At 48.3% G+C, this 23,890-nt stretch overlaps 1 protein-coding gene across 1 annotated transcript in view; it reads right to left on the reverse strand.

Annotated features, from left to right (window-relative positions):
- Positions 1–7,630, reverse strand: part of LOC115462878 (unconventional myosin-Vb-like) — a 122,303-nt gene extending 114,673 nt beyond the window's left edge. Inside the window, exon 1 of the mRNA XM_030192938.1 lies at positions 7,626–7,630. The gene's annotated coding sequence lies outside the window, so the exon portion shown is untranslated. The remainder of the gene's footprint in view (positions 1–7,625) is intronic.
- Positions 7,631–23,890: the final 16,260 nt, after the last annotated feature.

Here is a 23,890-nt window from a genome sequence, read left to right on the forward strand (position 1 = left end):
AAAGTGGTCTATCAACTTCCTGGAACTCAGAGCCATTCGGTTGGCGCTTTTGGAGTTCATCCCGGTACTGGTGTTGAAGCCTGTACGGGTCCTGTCGGACAATGCCACGGCTGTGGCCTATGTCAACCGCCAGGGAGGTACCAAGAGCGCCCCTCTAGCCAAGGAGGCTATGAATCTATGCCAGTGGGCGGAAGCGAACCTGGAGCAGCTGTCAGCGGCCCACATTGCCGGAGTCATGAATGTCAAGGCGGACTTTCTCAGTCGCCATACCTTGGAGCCCGGAGAGTGGCAGCTATCTGCTCAGGCGTTCTTGGACATCACGAAGCGCTGGGGCCAGCCGAGCCTAGATCTGATGGCGTCATCGGCCAATTGCCAAGTGCCGCGCTTTTTTAGCAGAGGACGGGACCCTCGATCCCTGGGAGTAGATGCTCTTCTCCAACAGTGGCCGACACAGGAGCTTCTCTATGTGTTCCCGCCCTGGCCCATGTTGGGCAGGGTGCTAGACCGGGTGGCAAAGCATCCCGGCAGGGTAATCCTGGTGGGTCCGGATTGGCCCAGTCGTCCCTGGTATGCGGACTTGATCAGGCTCTCAGTCGACGATCCTCTGCGGCTGCCAGTGGAGCAGGGCCTGTTACATCAGGGTCCCGTGGTGATGGAGGATCCCTCCCCCTTTGGTCTTACGGCCTGGCTATTGAGCGGCAGCGTCTGAGAAAGAAGGGCTTCTCAGACAAGGTCATTGCCACTATGCTGAGAGCGAGGAAGCGCTCTACTTCTACTGCTTACGCCAGGGTTTGGCGTATCTTTGCAGCGTGGTGTGAAGCAGGCTCACTTTCTCCCTTCACTGCTCCAATTTCTTCAGTGTTGGCGTTCCTGCAAGAAGGTCTGGAGAAGGGCCTGTCGCTCAGTTCCCTTAAAGTCCAGGTAGCGGCTCTGGCTTGCTTCAGGGGCCGCCTGAAGGGTGCTTCTCTGGCTTCGCAGCCAGATGTGGTGCGCTTTCTCAAGGGGTTAATCACCTGCGCCCTCCTCTGCACTCAGTGGTGCCTGCGTGGAATCTCAATCTGGTGCTAAGAGCATTGCAGAAGCCGCCTTTTGAACCCTTGTCGAGGGCATCTCTGAAAGACCTGACGTTGAAAGCAGTCTTTTTGGTGGCTATTACTTCAGCCAGAAGAGTTTCCGAGCTCCAGGCGCTCTCATGTCGAGAGCCCTTTCTGCAGTTCACTGAGGCAGGAGTGACTATTCGCACAGTGCCTTCCTTCCTGCCCAAGATTGTTTCTCGCTTCCATGTGAATCAGCAGCTCTGTCTCCCTTCCTTTCGTAGGGAGGATTACCCAGAGGAGTACTCTGCTCTTAAATATCTGGATGTGAGACGAGTCATCATCAGATACTTGGAAGTGACCAATGATTTCCGGAAATCGGATCATCTGTTTGTCCTGTTTGCAAGTCCTCGTAAGGGTCTGCAGGCTGCTAAGCCTACAGTGGCAAGATGGGTCAAGGAAGCCATTGCAGCGGCTTATGTGGCCGCGGGGCAACTTGGGCATCGGCCCATACATTCTCCAAGCATTACCGCTTGACTGTGGCTGCACGGGCGGAGGCCCGGTTTCGAGTTTCAGTGTTGAGTTCAGGGATTTCAATGTCCCGCCCTGGGTGAGTACTGCTTCGGTACATCCCACCAGTCTATGGATTGATCAGCATGATGATATGGAAGGTAAAATTATGTATCATACCTGATAATTTTCTTTCCATTAATCATAGCTGATCAATCCATAGCCCCTCCCAGATATTTGTGCTGTTTTTATTCTGGTTGCATTTCAGGTTCAAGTTTAGTCTTCAGTTACTTCAGAAAGACTTCGTGTTCAAGTTTTTTCACTTGGATTCTTCAAGAGTTGAGACGAGTTTGTGTTACAGTGAGCTGCTGCATTCCTCTCCCCTCCGTTTTACAGGGCTGGATTGAGACTTAAAATTCTGCCGGCACTCCCTCCCGCTTCGTGCGGCTGTAGGGCAGCTTTGTACCCCTCCCGCTTCGGCGGTGTTAGGGTCAGTCAGCTCCTCCCACGGTTGCGGTTGCAGGATAAGCCAGATCCCCCCGCATCGGCGGGTGTGGTGTCCCTCCCCCGCTCCGCGGGGATGAGCTGGACGGATTCCCCTCTCCCACTTGTGTGGGGATGAGCTGGTTAATTCCCCTCCCCCGTTTCGGCGGTGGTGAGCTGGGCAGAGTGTCCCTTCGTGGGTGTAATTCTCTAAGTGCTGAGTCCTGCGGATGGAGCTTTGATATTGACATACTGAGGAGTTTCCGGCAGCACATGACCACATATAGGGAGGCAAAAGTTTGCTCTCTATCTCCACTTGCTGGTAGATGGACACAACCACCAGTCTATGGATTGATCAGCATGATGATATGGAAGCAACTGTTTCTTAGGATTAGTAACAGTCTTGAGTAGAGCTCTGGCTAGCAAGCCAAGCAGTCTGATGCTGGTGGGGCTGCTCCACCCCAAACACAGCCCATAAGTTCTCAGGTCTGATGAGACTCGGGTCTGACTCCAGACAGACCTCAGTAAACTTGTAAGTCTTAACAAGAAACAAAGTTGGCTTACCTCAGCCAGGTCACAAATTGTATACAGCAATTGCAGTCACATCTGCTTGGGCTCCTAATCTTTCTTCCTTGGGCCTCCTTAACCTCAGCCTGGTATTGTCTCCACTCCTCCTGGCTCACTTCCTCCTGAGGTGGGACCAGTGCTCTTAAGGTGACCAAGGCTAGTTAGAGAGGGACTTTTCTTAAGGCTGGGGGCAGTGTTCTATAATCCCCCCTCACACACACTAAAATAAACCAAACTCAACATCACAAATGGGATTCTGTATTTGTCTGGTAGAATTTGAGGAAACAAAATTAGCAGGTAAGACCAAAATTTTCCTTATCATTCACCAGACTAGTCCAGAGAAGTGACATAAAAAGCAGGATCATCAAACATGTGCTCTTAAGCACACCTGCCCCAAAAGCTGTGTTCTCTCTAGCGAGAACATCCAACTACTAAGCAACCTCTAATGCTTAGAGAACAAGATAGCCTGTTTAAAGTTGCCTGATTTTTGCACAAGTGAGCTCTTAGCAACTTGGGCATCACCTGTTCCTCGTATTCCAGACTGCCCAGAATACTGCTGCAAGACTCATTTTAGGCAAACCGCGCTTGGTTTCTGCGCAGCCCCTACATTTCAATGTACACTGGCTACCTGTGAGAGAACGAATCGCATTCAAAATCTGCACTCTGACACATAAAATAATCTACGGCTTAGCTCCGGAAAGTGAATGATACATACCTGTAGCAGGTGTTCTCCAGACAGGGTTCGGTCCCGAGGGCCACGGGCTGAGGGAGTGACCGGGGTCGACTGCCCACGCGGCCTCTCACCCCTACCCTCACCGGAGGACCGGCGGGCCGACGGGACCTGTTCTCCTGGGGTCGATGCCATCGGTGCCGATTTCTCGGGCATCGATACCGGTACCGAAGGACCGGGCGTCGATACCGATACCGTCGAGGTCGACGTCGAGGGGCCGGCGCAAGTTCCAAAAAGACGGTCCCGTAGAACTTGCCTCGCAACCTGAGTCCGTTTCCAGAGACCGAGACACAGAGAACACGACTTGATATTGTGCTCCGGCCCGAGGATCTGGAGGCACCAAGCGTGGGTGTCGGTCTGCGAGATCGGCCGGCCGCACCGACCACACTTTTTAAATCCACTCGGGACCTTCGAGGACATCGACGGAAAAATCGCGTCGGCGAAATTAAAGTCGTCGATGGTGGCGGAAATCACACCTCGGAAAAATAAATCGATCGCGCGGCCACAAGGCCGCAACGCGACGCCCTCGCTAGAAACGAGGGAAAAGGAGAGCGTGCTCTTTTTTTTTTTTTTGAAAAAGGGGAATAGGAGAGCGGCGCTAGTACAATAAACGAAAAAATTAAACAAAATTAAACAAAATCGCGTAAACGCAACGGTCTTTCCGGGGCTGCGAAAGAGAGAACGGCGACGGCACGACTCTCTCCAGGCGCGGAAAAGAAAAGACTGGCGGGAACGGTCACGCACGGGCGGGAAGACAGCCGTGCATGCGCGGTGGGCGTGCCCTGCGTGCGGACCACCCGCGAAGCTTCTTCCGGATGGTGGGGGCTGCCACGGACGTCACCCAGTCGTGAGAACAAGCAGCCTGCTTGTCCTCGGAGAATATATGATTCCGCTCATAGATCTTCTACCTAGAAATGCCATCACAACAGCACGCACCTTTTTACAACTACATTATCCATCTTGCAGGGGTGTTAAATACAAGCTTCTTTTTGCCTCTACTTTCCACTACTTCAGCCCTTAGACTTGGAACGCTCTTCCCCTGTACCTAAAATCGCAAGCTGACCACCATCTTTTCAAGAAGCTGCTGAAAACTTACCTTTTTGAACAAGTGTATTCCATTAGTAATTCTGCTGTTTAGCCATCCTAATTGCTGCTATTGTTTCATCCTTATTCTACTGCTAAATTCATGTGTTGTATCTTTTAACTTTTGTAATTCATGGAAGCCACATTGTGCCTGCATTTGTGGGAAAATGTGGGGTAGAAATGAACCGTAAATAATAAAAATATATAAAGGCCGAAGAGACTGCCTCCTTGTGCCAATGCACTATAGTCAATCTGGATACAGTTCCATCTCGTTTCACCCCTCCAAAAAGGGCAAAACGTCTGCCTGACCTAGTCACTGGTTACTTCTAAGTACCACAGAAGCACTCTATGCAGGTCCAGTAAAGGATATGAAAATCTTCCCTGCAGTCCTCCTTCCTGAAGGCAATGAAACCACCTGACTCATATAAAAGGCCAAAACCACCTTTGGCATAAAAGACTGCACTGTCTAAACTAAACCCCTCCCTCAGTGAAGCACATAAAGAGCTCCCTACAAGAAAGGGCCGGAAGCTTGGAAATCCATATTGCTGAGCAAACAGCCATCAGAACCACCACCAGATCCTTCAAAGATGCTTGCTGAAGTGGTTTCACATGCCACAGCTGTGTGCATGGAGTACCAAAGGAAGGTTCTAACATGGGAATATTAAATTGGAAGCCAAAGGTATAGTACCCCCTTCAGAAAACAAGCAGCATTGAACATAGAAAAATCTAGGCAGATAAAGGCCATATGGCCTATCCAGTTTGCCCATCCATGCTATCTACTCTCCATATCACTCCGAGATCCTATGTACTTGTCCCAAGCTCTCTTGAATTCAGATACTGTTTTCATCTCTACCATTTCCACCGAGAGGCCATCCCAAGAGTTCATCACCCTTTCCGTGAATAAGCATTTCCACGGGTTACTTCTGAGTCTTTCCCCTTTATCCTATGCCCCCATGTTCCAGAGCTTCCTTTCAATTGAAAGACTTGCCGCCTGTGCACTTATGCTGCGTAAATGTATCAATCATCTCTCCCCTCTTTCTTCCAAAATATACATATTGAAATCTTTAAGTTTGTCCCCATATGCTTTATGACGAATACCACTGACCATTTTGGTAGCTGCCCTCTGAACTGACTCCATCCTGTTTCTATCTTTTTGAAGGTGCAGTCTCCAGAACTTTACACAATATTCTAAATGAGGTCTCAACAGAGCCTTATAGAGGGGAATCATCACCTCCTCTTTCCTACTGGCCATTCCTTTCCCTGTGCACATCACAAAATGCCTAGCCACCCGCCTGGAGTTACCCTGCGGCCAACTTAGAGGGTCTACCCCCAGCACAGCTCATGTCCGCCTGCACCTGCTGCTTGTGATCAACACTAGTACCATCCTCCCACCGACTGGGTCACAACTGCCTCTGGGCAAGTCTCTGCTCTCAAATTATCCCAGTGATTTCTAAGTTACTGGAGGCCACACTCCCAGTGGTCCCCACAGTTCCCAGAAAGCACCATCAGACCCAACACACAAACCACCAGGATTCTTTATCAGTCTAGACAAAGAGGCAATACACTGAAAATTGTTTATTGTCTTAAAAATATGGAACAGTGAAACATAAAAAGTGCAATCAGCAAACAATAACAGGTAACTGAAATATGGATCAATTATAAAACTATCTAAACATTTGGTTACTTTCTAAAAGGTACTTAGGGAAGATCAGGAAATATGCTGCTCACAGATTATCAAATACTAGTAAAAAAGGCCCGTTTCTGTTTGAAAGGAAACGGGCGCTAGCAAAGTTTTCCTCTGAGTGTGTATGTTTGAGAAAGTGTATGTGAGAGTGACTGTGTGAGAGAGGCTTCTGTTCCTGCTGCTGTGCATTCCCCATGTTGTGCTGATTCGCTGCTCCCTGTATCGTGGCTCCGCCCCTCTCCCATCTACTGGTCAATCTGGTGTGGGTTATGTGACATCACTATTATCTACTCCAACATGATCAACGGTTCCACGCAGCCTCAGAATGTTGGAGGTGAGAATTATTATATAGGATAACTGATCACAGAGCCTCAGCAGAGAGATATGTCTCTTCTCCCTGGCTAAGACTGGACTCACCCAGTGTTTAAAGAACCACATTTACGGGTGGCATTTTCACATGACAAAAATTTAAGGGAACTATTAAGTCCTACTCAACTATCGAAAGACATCAACAGTTTAACATTACTGACAGGTGACTTCAAATGCGGAATTCCTGGCTGCAAAACTTGTGATATTACTAAACAAATTGATGTTTTTTGCAATCCTGCAGATAAGAAATTTTATCACTTGAAACATCACACTTCTTGTCGTACTTCTAATGTCATCTATGTGTTTAAATATCCATGTGGCAAGATCTATGTTGGCAAGATGAAGAGAAAGCAAAGATACTTACCTGTAGCAGGTATTCTCCGAGGACAGTAGGCTTCACATTCTCACAAGTGGGTCGACAATCCACGTCGCCCGCAAATTGGTAGATATAGTAACATAGTAGATGATGGCAGAAAAAGACCTGCATGGTCCATCCAGTCTGCTAGTACATAAGTACATAAGTAATGCCATACTGGGAAAAGACCAAGGGTCCATCGAGCCCAGCATCCTGTCCACGACAGCGGCCAATCCAGGCCAAGGGCACCTGGCAAGCTTCCCAAACGTACATTCTATACATGTTATTCCTGGAATTTTGGAGTTTTCCAAGTCCGTTTAGTAGCGGTTTATGGACTTGTCCTTTAGGAATCCGTCCAACCCCTTTTTAAACTCTGCTAAGCTAACCGCCTTCACCACTTTCTCCGGCAACGAATTCCAGAGTTTAATTACACGTTGGGTGAAGAAATATTTTCTCCGATTTGTTTTAAATTTACTATACTGTAGTTTCATCGCATGCCCCCTAGTCCTAGTATTTTTGGAAAGCGTGAACAGACGCTTCACATCCACCTGTTCCACTCCACTCATTATTTTATATACCTCTATCATGTCTCCCCTCAGCCGTCTCTTCTCCAAGCTGTATAGCCCTAGCCTCCTTAGTCTTTCTTCATAGGGAAGTCGTCCCATCCCCGCTATCATTTTAGTCGCCCTTCGCTGCACCTTTTCCAATTCTACTATATCTTTCTTGAGATGCGGCGACCAGAATTGAACACAATACTCAAGGTGCGGTCGCACCATGGAGCGATACAATGGCATTATAACATCCTCACACCTGTTTTCCATACCTTTCCTAATAATACCCAACATTCTATTCGCTTTCTTAGCCGCAGCAGCACACTGAGCAGGTTTCAGTGTGTTATCGACGACGACACCCAGATCCCTTTCTTAGTCCGTAACTCCTAACGTGGAACCTTGCATGACGTAGCTATAATTCGGGTTCTTTTTTCCCACATGCATCACCTTGCACTTGCTCACATTAAACATCATCTGCCATTTAGCCGCCCAGTCTCCCAGTCTCGTAAGGTCCTCTTGTAATTTTTCACAATCCTGTCGCGATTTAACGACTTTGAATAACTGTGTCATCAGCAAATTTAATTACCTCGCTAGTTACTCCCATCTCTAAATCATTTATAAATATATTAAAAAGCAGCGGTCCTAGCACGGACCCCTGAGGAACCCCACTAACTACCCTTCTCCATTGTGAATACTGCCCATTTAATCCCACTCTCTGTTTCCTATCCTTCAACCAGTTTTTAATCCACAATAGGACATTTCCTCCTATCCCATGACCCTCCAATTTCCTCTGTAGCCTTTCATGAGGTACCTTGTCAAATGCCTTTTGAAAATCCAGATACACAATATCAACCGACTCCCCTTTGTCCAACAAGATAAACTCATATGTGCTAGTTTTTGTGTATACCCTACCTTGATTTGTACCTGTCCTCTTCAAGGCATAGACCATGTAAGTCTGCCCAGCACTATCCCCCCCTCCCACCACTGGCTCTGGCACAGACCGTATAAGTCTGCCCAGCACTATCCCCGCCTCCCAACCACCAGCTCTGGCACAGACCATACAAGTCTGCCCAGCACTATCCCCGCCTCCCAACCACCAGCCCCGCCTCCCAATCTTGGCTAAACTCCTGAGGATCCATTCCTTCTGAATAGGATTCCTTTATGTTTATCCCACGCATGTTTGAATTCCGTTACCGTTTTCATTTCCACCACCTCCTGCAGGAGGGCATTCCAAGCATCCACTACTCTTTCCGTGAAGAAATACTTCCTGACATTTTTCTTGAGTCTGCTCCCCCCTTCAATCTCATTTCATATCCTCTACTTCTACCGCCTTCCCCTCTCCAGAAAAGGTTCGTTTGCGGATTAATACCTTTCAAATATTTGAACGTCTGTATCATATCACCCGTTTCTCCTTTCCTCCAGGGTATACATGTTCAGGTCAACAAGTCTCTCCTCATATATCTTGTAACGCAAATCCCATACCATTCTCGTAGCTTTTCTTTGCACCGCTTCCATTTTTTTAACATCCTTCACAAGATATGGCCTCCAAAACTGAACACAAAATACTCCAGGTGGGGCCTCACCAACATCTTATACAGGGGTATTAAAACCTCTTTTCTTCTGCTGGTCACACCTCTCTCTAAACAGCCTAGCAATCTTCTAGCTACGGCCCCCGCTTTGTCACACTGTTTCGTCGCCTTCAGGTCCTCAGATACTATCACCCCAAGATCCCTCTCCTCATCCGTACTGTGATAAGTAAGAGGGTGTCCTATATGGTGTTGGCCATTAGAGGGCGCTAGAAGAAGATGGAGGTCGCTAGGACCGGGGAGAGCCCTGAGAGGTCCACAGGTGCAGGCGGTTATGGGCTGCGTCCTGTGTAGCTAATTAACCACTTTATACCCCACCTGAGTTGTGAAAGGAAGGAAAGTGAGCTAGCAGCAGAAGAAGATAGAGCCCCTGAAAGATACAGGCTAACCTTATGGACTTGGGGTGGACTGGGTGTCCAAAGGAGATCAGCAGGCTGAAAGTCCTGGGGTAAGAAGTCCCTAAAGCAGTAGTGTTTGACTGTGTGTCCTCCGTAGTTATAGGAACTGTGTGTCCGAAGAAGAAAAGACTGTGTGTCTAGAACTGTGTGTTCAATGAGGGACTGTGTATCCGAAGAAGGGAAGACTGTGGGTCTAAAGTACTGAGAGAAGCAGGATGCAAAGCCTGGGGTTGAGAGTCCCCAAAGTATTGGTGTAGTAATGAGCCCATGTAAGCCCATGGGGAGGCTCAATGTGAAGATCTATGAAAGCATAAAGTGTTAAGCTAGAAGAAGTGGGCCCAGGGGCTGGAATAAAGAGTTGCCTGAGAAATATGCAGTTGGTGAGACCTGCTTAATGTGCCGAGTGGAAACCAGGTCACCCTGAGTGAGAAGGGGTAGCACACTAATCTGCATATGATTTGCATATTGAGAACCAGGTCACCCCGAGTGAGAAGGGGGATATCACAGTACCTATCAGACTCTCCCTGCCTAACACATACGTCTCCCTTGGATTTCTACTCCCTAAATGCATCACTTTGCATTTCTTCGCATTGAATTTTAATTGCCAAACATTAGACCATTCTTCTAGCTTCCTCAGATCTTTTTTCATGTTTTCCACTCCCTCCGGGGTGTCCACTCTGTTGCAAATCTTGGTGTAATCCGCAAAAAGGCAAACTTTACCTTGTAACCCTTCGGCAACGTCACTCACAAATATATTGAATAGAATCGTCCCCAGCACCGATCCCCGAGGAACTCCATTACTCACCTTTCCCTCCTCCGAGCGAACTCCATTTACCAACGCCCTCTGGCGTCTGCCCATTAACCAATTCCTAATCCAGTTCACGACTTTGGGTCCTATCTTTAGCCTATCTAGTTTATTCAAGAGCCTCCTGTGGGGAACCGTGTCAAAAGCTTTGCTGAAATCTAAGTAGATTACGTCCATAGCACGTCCTTGATTTAATTCTCCTGTCACCCAGTCAAAGAATTCAACGAGATTCGTTTGGCACGATTTCCCTTTGGTGAAACCATGTTGTGTCGGATCTTGCAACTTATTTGTTTCTAGGAAATTCACTATCCTTTCCTTCAGCATCACTTCCATTACTTTTCCAATAATCGAAGTGAGGCTTACCTGCCTGTAGTTTCCGGCTTCTTCCCTATCACCACATTTATGAAGAGGGACCACCTCCGACATTCTCCAATCCCATGGAACCTGTCCCATCTCCAAGGATTTATTAAACAAATCTTTAAGAGGACCCGCCAGAACCTCTCTGAGCTCCCTCAATATCCTGGGGTGGATCCCCACTGCTTTGTCCACCTTTAGATTTTTAAGTTGTTCATACACACTTTCTTCCATGAACGGTACTATATCCACTCCATTCTCACATGTACTTTTGCTAGCAAAGTAAAAAAACTTTCCAGAGCCTTCTGAGGTGCGCAATGCGCCTCACCTCACATGCATGGAGCACCTTCCCGCCCGCAGCGTCTCCAGGTCTTGTCAGTTTCATACTATAGCATAAAAATGAAACAAAATACAAAGAAAAAAACTCCAGGGGAGGTGGGCGGGATTGTCAGAATGTCAAGCCTGTTGTCCTCAGAGAATACCTGCTACAGGTAAGTATCTTTGCTTTCTCAGAGGGCAAGCAGGCTTACCATTCTCATTAGTGGGGAATCCCTAGCATCCAGGCTCACCCAAAACAACGAACACCGGTCAATTGGGCCTCGCAGAAGTGAGGACACAACAAAGATTAACCTGAAATAAAATACAACTAGACGAGGGTGCAGCCTGGAACAGAATAAAATGGGCCTAGGAGGGTGGAGTTGGATTCTAGACACCAAACAAATTCTGCAACACTGACTGCCCAAACAGACAGTTGCATCGCGTATCCTGCTCAAGGCGGTAGCGAGATGTGAATGCGTGGACTAAACACCATGTTGCAGCCTTGCAAATCTCTTCAATGGAGGCAGACTAAGTGGGTCACTGATGTGGCCATAGCTCCGACATTGTGAGCTGTAACATGACCCTTTAAAGTCAGCCCAGCTTGGGCATAAGCAAAAGAAATGCAATCTGCTAGCCAACTGGAAATGGTGCGTTTACCGATGGCAACTCCCCTCCTGTTGGGATCAAAGGACACAAACAAATGGGCAGACTGTCTGAAGGGCTTCGTCTGCTCCATGTAAAAGGCCAACGCTCTCTTGCAGTCCAAGGTGTGCAAGCTGCTTTCGCCAGGGTGGACATGGGGTTGGAGAAAATGATGGCAAGACGATCGACTGGTTCAGAAGGAACACAGACACCACCTTCGGCAGAAACTTAGGGTGTGTGCGTAGGAGTATTCTGTTGTGATGAAACTTAGTATAAGGTACATCCACTACTAAGGCTTAAAGCTCACTGACTTTACGAGCTGAATTAACAGCCACCAAGAAAGGTCAAGTACTTCAGATGGAAGGAATTCAATGGCTAAAAAGGAACTTTCATCAGCTGGTGGAGGTTTGATAGGGGGCTTTGACAAAAGCAAACCTCTCATGAGGGGAACAACTAAAGGCTGTTCTGAGATAAGCACTAATTGCACTAAGGTTAACCCTTTCAGAGTTGGTCTAGAGACCAGACTGTGAAAAGTGTAGAAGGTATTCAAGCAAAGTCTGTGTAGGGCAAGAAAGGGGATCTATGGCTTTGCTGTCATACTACATATTATAACATGTGCTTTATTGGATAAAATACAACAAATGAATTAATAAAAAGCTTTAGTCACAGAACAGAAAATGTGCAAGATATGAGGACCAAGACTTCTTTGAAGTAAAGGGGCAGATTTTACATCACATCACTGGTAACAGACAAATGTATTTTTCAATGTTGTTTCCATTTCTTCCTCCAATAGCAAATTAGAAGAGATCTCTCATTCACATCTTTTCTGGCATTCCTCACACAAAATGTTTCTATCCAATACTCCAAGAGATCTGTTTCACAGACTTGCTAACCAGCTAGAAAGTCTGTGTTGGGGGGGGGGGGGGGGGGCCTGGACTCATCCAGGTTTACCTGCGCCAGGACACCCCCCCCCCCCCCCCCCCCCCGAAAAAAACCCCCACAACTGCTAACTCCATTCTCCCACCGGCTCTGGATCCAACACTGCACTTGTGGGCTATGACCTCTACCATCTGGTGGAGAGAAAGAAAAATTGAGGACTTGGCTGCACAGTATCTTGTCTCCATAAGCTGCATAAGGAGGGCATAACCTTATTAGTCTGGTGGACAATAAGGATGTAAATATTCATCATAACAGAACTCATTAATCCAGTTATATATTTAAGCTATAGGACATCAACCTGACTTTTGGGTGCAAATGTGTCCAGAAACAAACTAACATGGATTCTACTGTAAAGCACTATGGATTTCTGACACTGCTGTTTTGGTCATTCTGCCAATGCATAAAGAATCACAAACAGCCTATTTATGTTCTGTGTGCTTGCTCAAAAAACTGTCCTGGTTCTTCTAGTGTGTATCTATTCAAGACCACCTGGAAGCAGAAAGGCTGTTTATATTTTCATTCAGCTTTGGAACTTCTGCATTCCATTTGTCTATACTGAAGACCCTGTACATACTATTATTATTTCATGTCTATGTGATAATGAGTGTCTGATTGGTTCTACTAACTTTGATCCAACTATAGAGACTGTTTTTAGGGGTCAAGCATGTGCACAGTGTAGCCGGGTTGCTCTTCCAGGACCTGGCCCAGCCTGACCCTGCTTAACTTCCTTCTCGGCACAGCTATTGTTCTACTCCACACCTCCTTGGGCTGCTCTTGGATTTGGCCTCAGACCCCTGAGAGCTCTTAGGACTCCCTCCTCCTTCGGTTCTTTCCACAGAGGCTCAACAAAGGCAAACTGCTTATAAGTAAAAAGGTTTTTATTTTCTTTAACTCAGCATAACCAAAAAGGGAAACCACATTAGTTCTGTGTTTTGCAGTCAAAGCACTTTCCAGGTTCAAACAGTTCATACAGCTTTTCTTCCTTAATCTTACAGCACAAAGAAACAGTTTCTTTTCACCTTCCCTGTCCTGAGGTTTAAACCGTGCTACATTCCTGTCTCTTTCTTGAGGCCAGCACCTGTCCCCTCTTTAACAGAGACCTTCCCCAATGTTTCAGCCTTTCTCCTCCAGCCTTCCACCACTGTCTCAAAGGAGCTGCCAGCCACCCACCTACAGTATCTTTTCCTGTTTGAGCCAGAGCAGCAAGTTCCATCCTTTCCTCCTCCAGTCCCTCAGCTATCTCCATTTTATCCTCATCACTGGCTTCCTCCTCCCCCAATCTCCCCAGCTGTTGTTCCTCATTACCTTCCTCAGAAACCCATCTCCCAATCCTCTATTCCCTCTCCTAGCTTCTGCATAGTTTGGTGGGGAAGAGGGGGATTCTGGGAATGGTAGTTCCTACCTTTCTTCATTATTCCCGTTGGCCTTTCCAACCCAAAGAGCCTAGCTTTCTGAATACTGGGGCCTTGACATCAAAACCTTCCCTGTTGGGGTTCCACTGCTCTTTGCGACCCCTGTTCCCGTGACCTCCTTGATCCCCTACCATCTGCCGCCTCACAACAGCTCTGATAACACAAAAATCTATTATCTTGAAAGCAAAGACAAAGATTTGGCTTTTTGCTCTTTTCTGCCATCTTTGTTTTTTGGTTATTTTTTCATTACTTGGCTTTTAGCTATTGGCTCTCTCTCATATTTTCTTCTTAAAACCTTGATTTCACAGGTCACCAAGGGCAGAACTACCTTGTGCTGCCTTTCAGGCAACACAAACGAGATTCACAGACTTTGCTATATACAGGACATTATTTAGCACTTTGTATGCCACACAGGCAGCTTGCACCCTGAACAATTGATCCAGCTAACTTATTGAGAACTTTTTAAGAATAGATTAGATGTCATCTATCTGCCACAAAAGACTGTATGACCGTTTATTTCATTTTTAGGACAGGGGGTCAGCTAGAACTTTTCCTGTGTTCTGTGGTGTGTCAGGCTTTTTGATATCTTGGTTTTTCTTTCGTTAGGAATTGTTTTATTAGTTATAGGAAATATGTTAAGTTAGGAATGATATTACTACCAAGAGAAATATTGCTAACTTTGCTCATTTACTGTTGCCATTTATACAAATCTTTTACTTGTATGGCAGTGTTTCCTATCAGTATTCTTATTGCCAGTAAAGAGTGGAATTAGGACCAGAAGTCAGTGTAAATTCCTTAGACACTGTACATTGCCCTATGTTCTCGCCTAGGAAAGGCAATAGCTCTTCCTACAGAATTGGGGCTGTGTCTGAGGCAGTACATTACTCCATACAAAGTCCAAATACTGATGTAACTTTATACAGATAGGATATCCCTGATGTATATCCATTCAGGGTTGGATGCATAAATTACACAAGACAGCAGCTGAACATCACTACTTTCCATACAAATTCTGGCCCCAGCATATCTCACTTTAAACATAACTTTTGGCTATATAGCAACTTACACAGCCACATTGTTGCCCATGCTGATATTTATTGATTTATTTATTTGTTGCATTTGTATCCCACCTCTTTGCAGGCTCAAAGTGGCTTACAATACATCATGAGTAGTGGAAGAATGTTAGTAAAATAAACATTTTAGTATTACATGATCTTGGTAGCATGATGATAAAAGCAAAGTAATAGTATACAAGCAGATGTTAAGAAACAGTTCTGAAGTTAGATAGGCGAGTTGTGCATATTCACATTGGTTAATCTTTTTGATATGCTCTATCAAAAAGAGATGGGTCTTCAGTAATATGCGAAAGTTCGTTCTTTCATGGATTGATTTCAAGCTGCGCAGCAGTGCATTCCATAACTGTGTGCTCAGGTACATACATGCATACACACACTAGTAAAAAAAGGCCCGTTTCTGACACAAATGAAACGAGCGCTACCAAGGTTTTCCTCGGAGTGTGCATGTTTGAGAGAGTGTATGTGAGAGTGACTTTGTGAGAGAGAGAGAGTGAATGTGCAAGTGTGTGAGAGAGAGTGAGTCTGGGTACGAGTGTGGAGTGTGTGTGTGAGAATGAGAGTGTGTGCAAGTACGTATGTGAAAGTGTGAGAGAGAGAGTGTGTTTCACACAGATACAGTGTGTGTGAGACTGAGTGTATGAGACCAAGAGAGTGTGAGAGTGACTGAATGACACAGAGAGTGAATGTGATACAGTGTGAAACAGTGTGAGAGACAGTAAGACACTGACTGTGAGAGAGAGAGAGAGAGAGAGAGAGTGTGTGTATGTGTGACAGAGATACCTCCCCCCCTCTCTGGTGTCAGGCCCCCCCCCCCTCTCTCTGGTGTCTGAGCGTTACTGTGCAGGACGCTGAGCTCTGGCTGTGCTTCAAGGAACTGACCAATCCTATTTAATAGAATGCACCTCCAACATTCTGAAGCCGAGAAACCTCGTGTGGTTGGTCACTTCTGCTTGTGACGAACCCGGAAGTACGTGATGTCAATTCAGGGGATGGATACAGAGAGCAGGAATGCCTCAGCCATGCAGTCAGCTTCAGAATGTTGGAGGTGCGTTTTATTATATAGGATGTATATATAATTTTTTTAATGCTCATACTTATATAATCAGCATCCAATGCTGACTGTATATGTTTTTCTAGATATTGCCTCTGAATAATTTTAACAACCATGATTTCCTTATCTACGTTATGGATAAGGAGCATAAGGGTGCGCAGATGTTTCACGGAACCCTTGGTACCAGTAGTCTCCGACCCGATGGATACTTTTATTCGTTGGGCCAAAGTGGAAGTGTTTACACCTCCAGATGGGGATGCATGAAGTGTCACTAGCGGAAGAAGGCTCTGCGACACCCTTGGAGCTGGAAACTTTTCTGTCCCCAGACCAACAGTTTGTCCTACCGATGCCATGAGGGAGTCGGACCCTGGAGCTGAATATTTTAAGCTCTGAGGAGACTCCTAAGAAATACTCAGCCACTGGAGTGGTGTTACAGGAAAACAATGCAGTTAGGGGATTGTAGCTTGTGAGGGAAGTGCCTCAAGATTCATGGATGGAACAGGACACAAGTAAGCTACTTTCCTCTCAATTGGTAGCAGCACCTGGTTCTTCAGTTCCCTTGCCTTCAGTACTGGTGAGACCTAAAATCTTTACTCTGGAGACCTTGTGGGAAGGCATACTGCATTTGGGACAATCTTTTTTGGGGTCAGATGAAAACTAATTCAGAAGTCTGAGATGGTAATGCAATAACAAGGCTCCTTTCACACTCATATAGGAGATTTAAAGAGGCAAGACTCAGAAATTGAGAAAAATATTCAGGATTTCCAGCAAAAGGACACAGTAGTGATTAAAGATATGACTGCTGTATATCGGAGATTGAAAGCATTAGAAAATGCTAATAGGTAAAAAAGAATTGAGACTAACTTTCCCTCTAATGCCAGCTATAACAGCATTGGATATGTATAAAGGTAAAATTATGTATCATACCTGATAATTTTCTTTCCATTAATCATAGCTGATCAATCCATAGACTGGTGGGTTGTGTCCATCTACCAGCAGGTGGAGATAGAGAGCAATCCTTTTGCCTCCCTATATGTGGTCATGTGCTGCCGGAAACTCCTCAGTATGTCGATATCCAAGCTCCATCCGCAGGACTCAGCACTTAGAGAATTACACCCACAAAGGGACTCTCTGCCCAGCTCACCACCGCCGATATGGGGGAGGGGAATCCGTCCAGCTCATCCCCGCGGAGCGGGGGAGGGACACCACCCCGCCGATGCGGGGGATCTGGCTTATCCTGCAACCGCAGCGGGAGCAGCTGACTGACCCTAACGCCGCACGAAGCGGGAGGGAGCGCCGGCAGAATTTATGTCTCAATCCAGCCCCGTAAAACGGAGGGGAGAGGAATGCAGCAGCTCACTGTAACACAAACTCGTCTCAACTCTTGAAGAATCCAAGTGAAAAAACTTGAACACGAAGTCCTCCTGAACAGGAACTGAAGACTAAACTTGAACCTGAAATGCAACCAGAATATAAACAGTACAGATATCTGGGAGGGGCTATGGATTGATCAGCTATGATTAATGGAAAGAAAATTATCAGGTATGATACATAATTTTACCTTCCATATCATCATGCTGATCAATCCATAGACTGGTGGGATGTACCGAAGCAGTACTCACCCAGGGCGGGACATTGAAATCCCTGACCGCAACACTGAAGCTCCAAACCGGGCCTCCGCCCGAGCAGCCACAGTCAAGCAGTAATGCCTGGAGAAGGTATGGGCCGATGCCCAAGTTGCCGCCTTGCATATCTCTTCGAAGGAGATGATCCCGGCCTCTGCCATCGAGGCCGCCTGAGCTCTAGTGGAGTGAGCCTTCAGCTGAATAGGCGGCACCTTCCCCGCGGCCACATAAGCCGCTGCAATGGCTTCCTTGACCCATCTTGCCACTGTAGGCTTAGCAGCCTGCAGACCCTTACGAGGACCTGCAAACAGGACAAACAGATGATCCGATTTCCGGAAATCATTGGTCACTTCCAAGTATCTGATGATGACTCGTCTCACATCCAGATATTTGAGAGCAGAGTATTCCTCTGGGTAGTCCTCCCTACGAAAGGAAGGGAGACAGAGCTGCTGATTCACATGGAAGCGAGAAACAATCTTGGGCAGGAAGGAAGGCACTGTGCGAATAATCACTCCTGCCTCAGTGAACTGCAGAAAAGGCTCTCGACATGAGAGTGCCTGGAGCTCGGAAACTCTTCTGGCTGAAGTGATAGCCACCAAAAAGACTGCTTTCAACGTCAGGTCTTTCAGAGATGCCCTCGACAAGGGTTCAAAAGGCGGCTTCTGCAAGGCTCTTAGCACCAGGTTGAGATTCCACGCAGGCACCACTGAGTGCAGAGGAGGGCGCAGGTGATTAACTCCCTTGAGAAAACGTACCACATCTGGCTGCGAAGCCAGGGAAGCACCCTTCAGGCGGCCCCTGAAGCAAGCCAGAGCCGCTACCTGGACTTTAAGGGAACTGAGCGACAGGCCTTTCTCCAGACCTTCTTGTAGGAACGCCAACACTGAAGAAATTGGAGCAGTGAAGGGAGAAAGTGAGCCTGCTTCACACCACGCTGCAAAGGTACGCCAAACCCTGGCGTAAGCAGTAGAAGTAGAGCGCTTCCTCGCTCTCAGCATAGTGGTGATGACCTTGTCTGAGAAGCCCTTCTTCCTCAGACGCTGCCGCTCAATAGCCAGGCCGTAAGACCAAAGGGGGAGGGATCCTCGATCACTACGGGACCCTGATGCAACAGGCCCTGCTCCACTGGCAGCCGCAGAGGGTAGTCCACTGAGAGCCTGATCAAGTCCGCATACCAGGGACGTCTGGGCCAGTCCGGACCCACCAGGATTATCCGGCCCGGATGCTTTGCCACCCGGTCTAGTACCCTGCCCAACATGGGCCAGGGCGGGATTCTTCGCGCCCTCGCCCTCTGACGCCATAGGCCACGTGGAGATCGATCGGGGAACCCCCTGCCCGCTATAAAAAGGTAAAAATTACCTGCTTCTCGCTCTGAGCTGTAACAAACTGCTGTCCCAGTGAGTAGCTGCAATGAACGTTTAAATAAACGTTGAAATAAACGACGTCCAAAAAAAGGACGTCCAAAAATTTTTTTTTTTTTTTTTTAACGGAGCCAGCGGGAGGGGGGAGAAAAGGAGGGACCTGGCGCCACCAGGTTTGCACTTGCTCAAAAAGAGCCCTCAACCCCAGACACTCAACAAAACCTAAAAATTAGGCTTGGAGACTTAGCCAGAGCTGCTGCTGTGTGTGACCACCACCTGCTGAGATAGAAAACATACTGAGGAGTTTCTGGCAGCACATGACCACATATAGGGAGGCAAAAGGATTGCTCTCTATCTCCACCTGCTGGTAGATGGACACAACCCACCAGTCTATGGACTGATCAGCATGATATGGAAAGTGAATGATACATACCTGTAGCAGGTGTTCTCCGAGGACAGCAGGCTGATTGTTCTTACGACTGGGTGACGTCCGCGGCAGCCCCCACCAACCGGAAGAAGCTTCGCGGGCGGTCCGCACACAGGGCACGTCCACCGCGCATGCGCGGCCATTCCCGCCAGTTGAATGACAAGCAAAAAGATGAAAACGCAACTCCAAAGGGGAGGAGGGAGGGTAGGTGAGAACAATCAGCCTGCTGTCCTCGGAGAACACCTGCTACAGGTATGTATCATTCACTTTCTCCGAGGACAAGCAGGCTGCTTGTTCTCACGACTGGGGTATCCCTAGCTCTCAGGCTCACTCAAAACAAGAACCCAGGTCAACTGAACCTCGCAACGGCGAGGGTATAACAGAAATTGACCTACGAAGAACAACTAACTGAGAGTGCAGCCTGACCGGAATAAATTCGGGTCCTGGAGGGTGGAGTTGGATTTACACCCCAAACAGATTCTGCAGCACCGACTGCCCGAACCGACTGTCGCGTCGGGTATCCTGCTGGAGGCAGTAATGTGATGTGAATGTGTGGACAGAAGACCACGTCGCAGCCTTGCAAATCTCTTCAATAGTGGCTGACTTCAAGTGGGCCACTGACGCTGCCATGGCTCTAACACTATGAGCCGTGACATGACCCTCAACAGCCAGCCCAGCCTGGGCGTAAGTGAAGGAAATGCAATCTGCTAGCCAATTGGAGATGGTGCGTTTCCCGACAGCGACCCCTAGCCTGTTAGGGTCGAAAGAAACAAACAATTGGGCGGACTGTCTGTGGGGCTGTGTCCGCTCCAAGTAGAAGGCCAATGCTCTCTTGCAGTCCAATGTGTGCAACTGACGTTCAGCAGGGCGGGTATGCGGCCTGGGAAAGAATGTTGGCAAGACAATTGACTGGTTAAGATGGAACTCCACTCCGACACCACCTTCGGCAGGAACCTTGGGTGGGTGCGGAGCACTACTCTGTTGTGATGAAATTTGGTATATGGAGCATGAGCTACCAGGGCTTGAAGCTCACTGACCCTACGAGCTGAAGTAACTGCCACCAAGAAAATGACCTTCCAGGTCAAGTACTTCAGATGGCAGGTATTCAGTGGCTCAAAAGGAGGTTTCATCAGCTGGGTGGAGGATGACGTTGAGATCCCATGACACTGTAGGAGGCTTGATAGGGGGCTTTGACAAAAGCAAGCCTCTCATGAATCGAACGACTAAAGGCTCTCCAGAGATGGCTTTACCTTCCACACGATAATGGTAAGCACTAATCGCACTAAGGTGATTCCTTACTGAGTTGGTCTTGAGGCCAGACTCTGATAAGTGCAGAAGGTATTCAAGCAGGTTCTGTGCAGGGCAAGAACGAGGTTCTAGGGTCTTGCTCTCACACCAAACGACAAACCTCCTCCACTTGAAAAAGTAACTCTTTTTAGTGGAATCCTTCCTAGAGGCAAGCAAGACGCGGGAGACACCCTCAGACAGACCCAATGCAGTGAAGTCTACGCCCTCAACATCCAGGCCGTGAGACCCAGGGACTGAAGGTTGGGGTGCAGCAACGCTCCGTCATTCTGCGAAATGAGAGTCGGAAAACACTCCAATCTCCACGGTTCTTCTGAGGACAACTCCAGAAGAAGAGGGAACCAGATCTGACGGGGCCAAAAGGGCGCTATCAGAATCATGGTGCCGTGGTCTTGCTTGAGCTTCAGTAAGGTCTTCCCCACCAAAGGTATGGGAGGATAAGCATACAGGAGGCCGGTCTCCCAATGGAGGAGAAAGGCATCCGACGCTAGCCTGCCGTGTGCCTGTAGTCTGGAACAGAACAGAGGCAGCTTGTGGTTGGTCTGAGAGGCGAAAAGGTCCACCGAGGGGGTGCCCCACTCTCGGAAGATCTTGCGTACCACTCTGGAATGAAGCGACCACTCGTGCGGTTGCATGATTCTGCTCAGTCTGTCGGCCAGACTGTTTACGCCTGCCAGGTATGTGGCCTGGAGAAGCATGCCGAAACGGCAGGCTCAACTCCACATCCCGACGGCTTCCTGACACAGGGGGCGAGATCCGGTGCCCCCCTGCTTGTTGGTGTAATACATTGCAACCTGATTGTCTGTCCGAATTTGGATAATTTGGCAGGACAGCCGATCTCTGAAAGCCTTCAGTGCGTTCCAGATCGCTCGGAGTTCCAGGAGGTTGATCTGCAGATCCTTTTCCTGGAGGGACCACAGACCCTGGGTGTGGAGCCCATCGACATGAGCTCCCCACCCCAGGCGAGATGCATCCGTCGTCAGCACTTTCGTGGGCTGCGGAATTTGGAATGGACGTCCCAGGGTCAAATTGGTCCGAATGGTCCACCAGACCAGTGAAGTGCGGCAACTGGTGGAGAGGCGGATGACATCTTCTAGATTCCCGGTGGCTTGGAACCACTGGGAAGCTAGGGTCCATTGAGCAGATCTCATGTGAAGACGAGCCATGGGAGTCACATGAACTGTGGAGGCCATATGACCCAGAAGTCTCAACATCTGCCAAGGTGTGACCTGCTGAGACGCTCTGGTCTGCAAAGCCAGGGACAGGAGATTGTTGGCCCTCGCTTCGGGAAGGAAGGCCTGAGCCGTCTGGGTATTCAGCAGAGCTCCTATGAATTCCAGAGACTGGGTTGGCTGGAGATGGGACTTTGGGTAATTTATCACAAACCCCAGCAGCTCCAGGAGTTGAATAGTGCACTGCATGGACCGGAGGGCTCCTGCCTCCGAGGTGTTCTTGACCAGCCAATCGTCGAGATACGGGAACACGTGCACTCCCAGCTTGCGTAGATACACCGCCACCACTACGAGGCACTTTGTAAACACTCGTGGGGCAGAGGCGAGCCCAAAGGGCAGCACACAATACTGAAAGTGCCGTGTGCCCAGGCGGAATCTGAGATACTGTCTGTGAGCTGGCAGTATCGGGATGTGAGTGTATGCGTCCTTTAAATCCAGGGAACATAGCCAATCGTTTTTCTGAATCATTGGCAGAAGGGTGCCCAAGGAAAGCATCCTGAACTTTTCTTTGACCAGGAATTTGTTCAGGCCTCTCAGGTCTAGAATGGGACGCATCCCCCGTTTTCTTTTCCACAAGGAAGTACCTGGAATAGAATCCCTGCCCTTCCTGCCCGGGTGGTACGGGCTCGACAGCATTGGCGCTGAGAAGGGCAGAGAGTTCCTCTGCAAGTACCTGCTTGTGATGGGAGCTGAAGGATTGAGCTCCCGGAGGACAATTTGGTGGCAGGGAGGCCAAATTCAGGGCGTATCCGCACCGCACTATTTGGAGAACCCACTGGTCGGAGGTTATGAGTGTCAGGTTCTCAGGTTCAGAGCCCGCGGGGCCGGGCTCTGGAGCAAACGTGAGCCCTTGGGCTGCTGACGAGGAGCGACAGCAGCAGGCAAAACCCACCAACCAACACTGGGTAAACACACCGGCAGGGACTGCAGGCACTGCCCAGCGAACCGGAACACATGGACTGGAATCCCCCGGACTGGAGGACACAGGACTGGAACACTGGACTGCAATCCCCCGGACTGGAACACACACCGGACAGGAACACACTGGACTGGAGCACACCAGACGAACACACACCGGACCGGAACACACTGGACTGGTCCCCCGGACTGGAGGACACAGGACTGGAACACGGGACTGGAGCGGTCCACACAGCTTCACCTGCACTTAGCTACTAAGCCCCCCAGAAGTTGAGCTCCTGGGTTCGAGTAGCCGACAGGACTTACTGGATACCGGATGACATAGGGACCAGGACTGGAAACAGAAGTGCTCCTAAACCTAAACTGATCTACGTGCTCCCAAGCCCTAAACCAGCAGGAGTGTTCCTAACAGTAAACTGACAAAAAGGACTTCCTAAGCCCTATACTAAACAGGAGCTCCTAAGCCCTGCTCAAGAAAGGGACTTCCTAAGCCCTAAACTAACAGAGCAGGGAACTAAACACAAAGCTAACACAAATGCTACTAAGCACCAAGCTACAAGCAGAGCTTTACACTAATAAGATAAACACAGAACTAACCAGCTACCTAAGCAGTGCTCTAGCAAGCTAGATACAACTAACAAGGTGCTTCCTAAGCACTACTCTGGCAAGCAACCAGAAGAGCTCCTAGCACTAAAAGGGAAGACAGGGGAGCCACAAGGAAAAAGCAGTGAAGCTAACACATAAGCCAAAAGTGCTTCTAAATCACCAAACACCAACAGCAAAGACTGCAATGCTCCCAATAGCACAAACACCAGAAGTACTTCTAACAGCAAACTCTGCAGTGTTCCTAACACCACCAAACCCTGAAGTACTTCTATCAGCAACAGAGCTTCCAAAGCCCTACACATAGCAATGCTTCCAACACCAAGAGGGAAAAGCAGGGGAACCATAAGGGAAAAGCAGGAAAGCTAAACACACAGTCACCAGTGCACACTGCACTAACACTAACCTGGCCCTTAGCAAAAGCAAGCAGGGAAACTAGACAAAGTCAGAAGTGCACACTGCACCACCCTAC

Source organism: Microcaecilia unicolor, chromosome 2, assembly GCF_901765095.1.
Source record: "Microcaecilia unicolor chromosome 2, aMicUni1.1, whole genome shotgun sequence".
Lineage (NCBI taxonomy): Eukaryota > Metazoa > Chordata > Amphibia > Gymnophiona > Siphonopidae > Microcaecilia > Microcaecilia unicolor.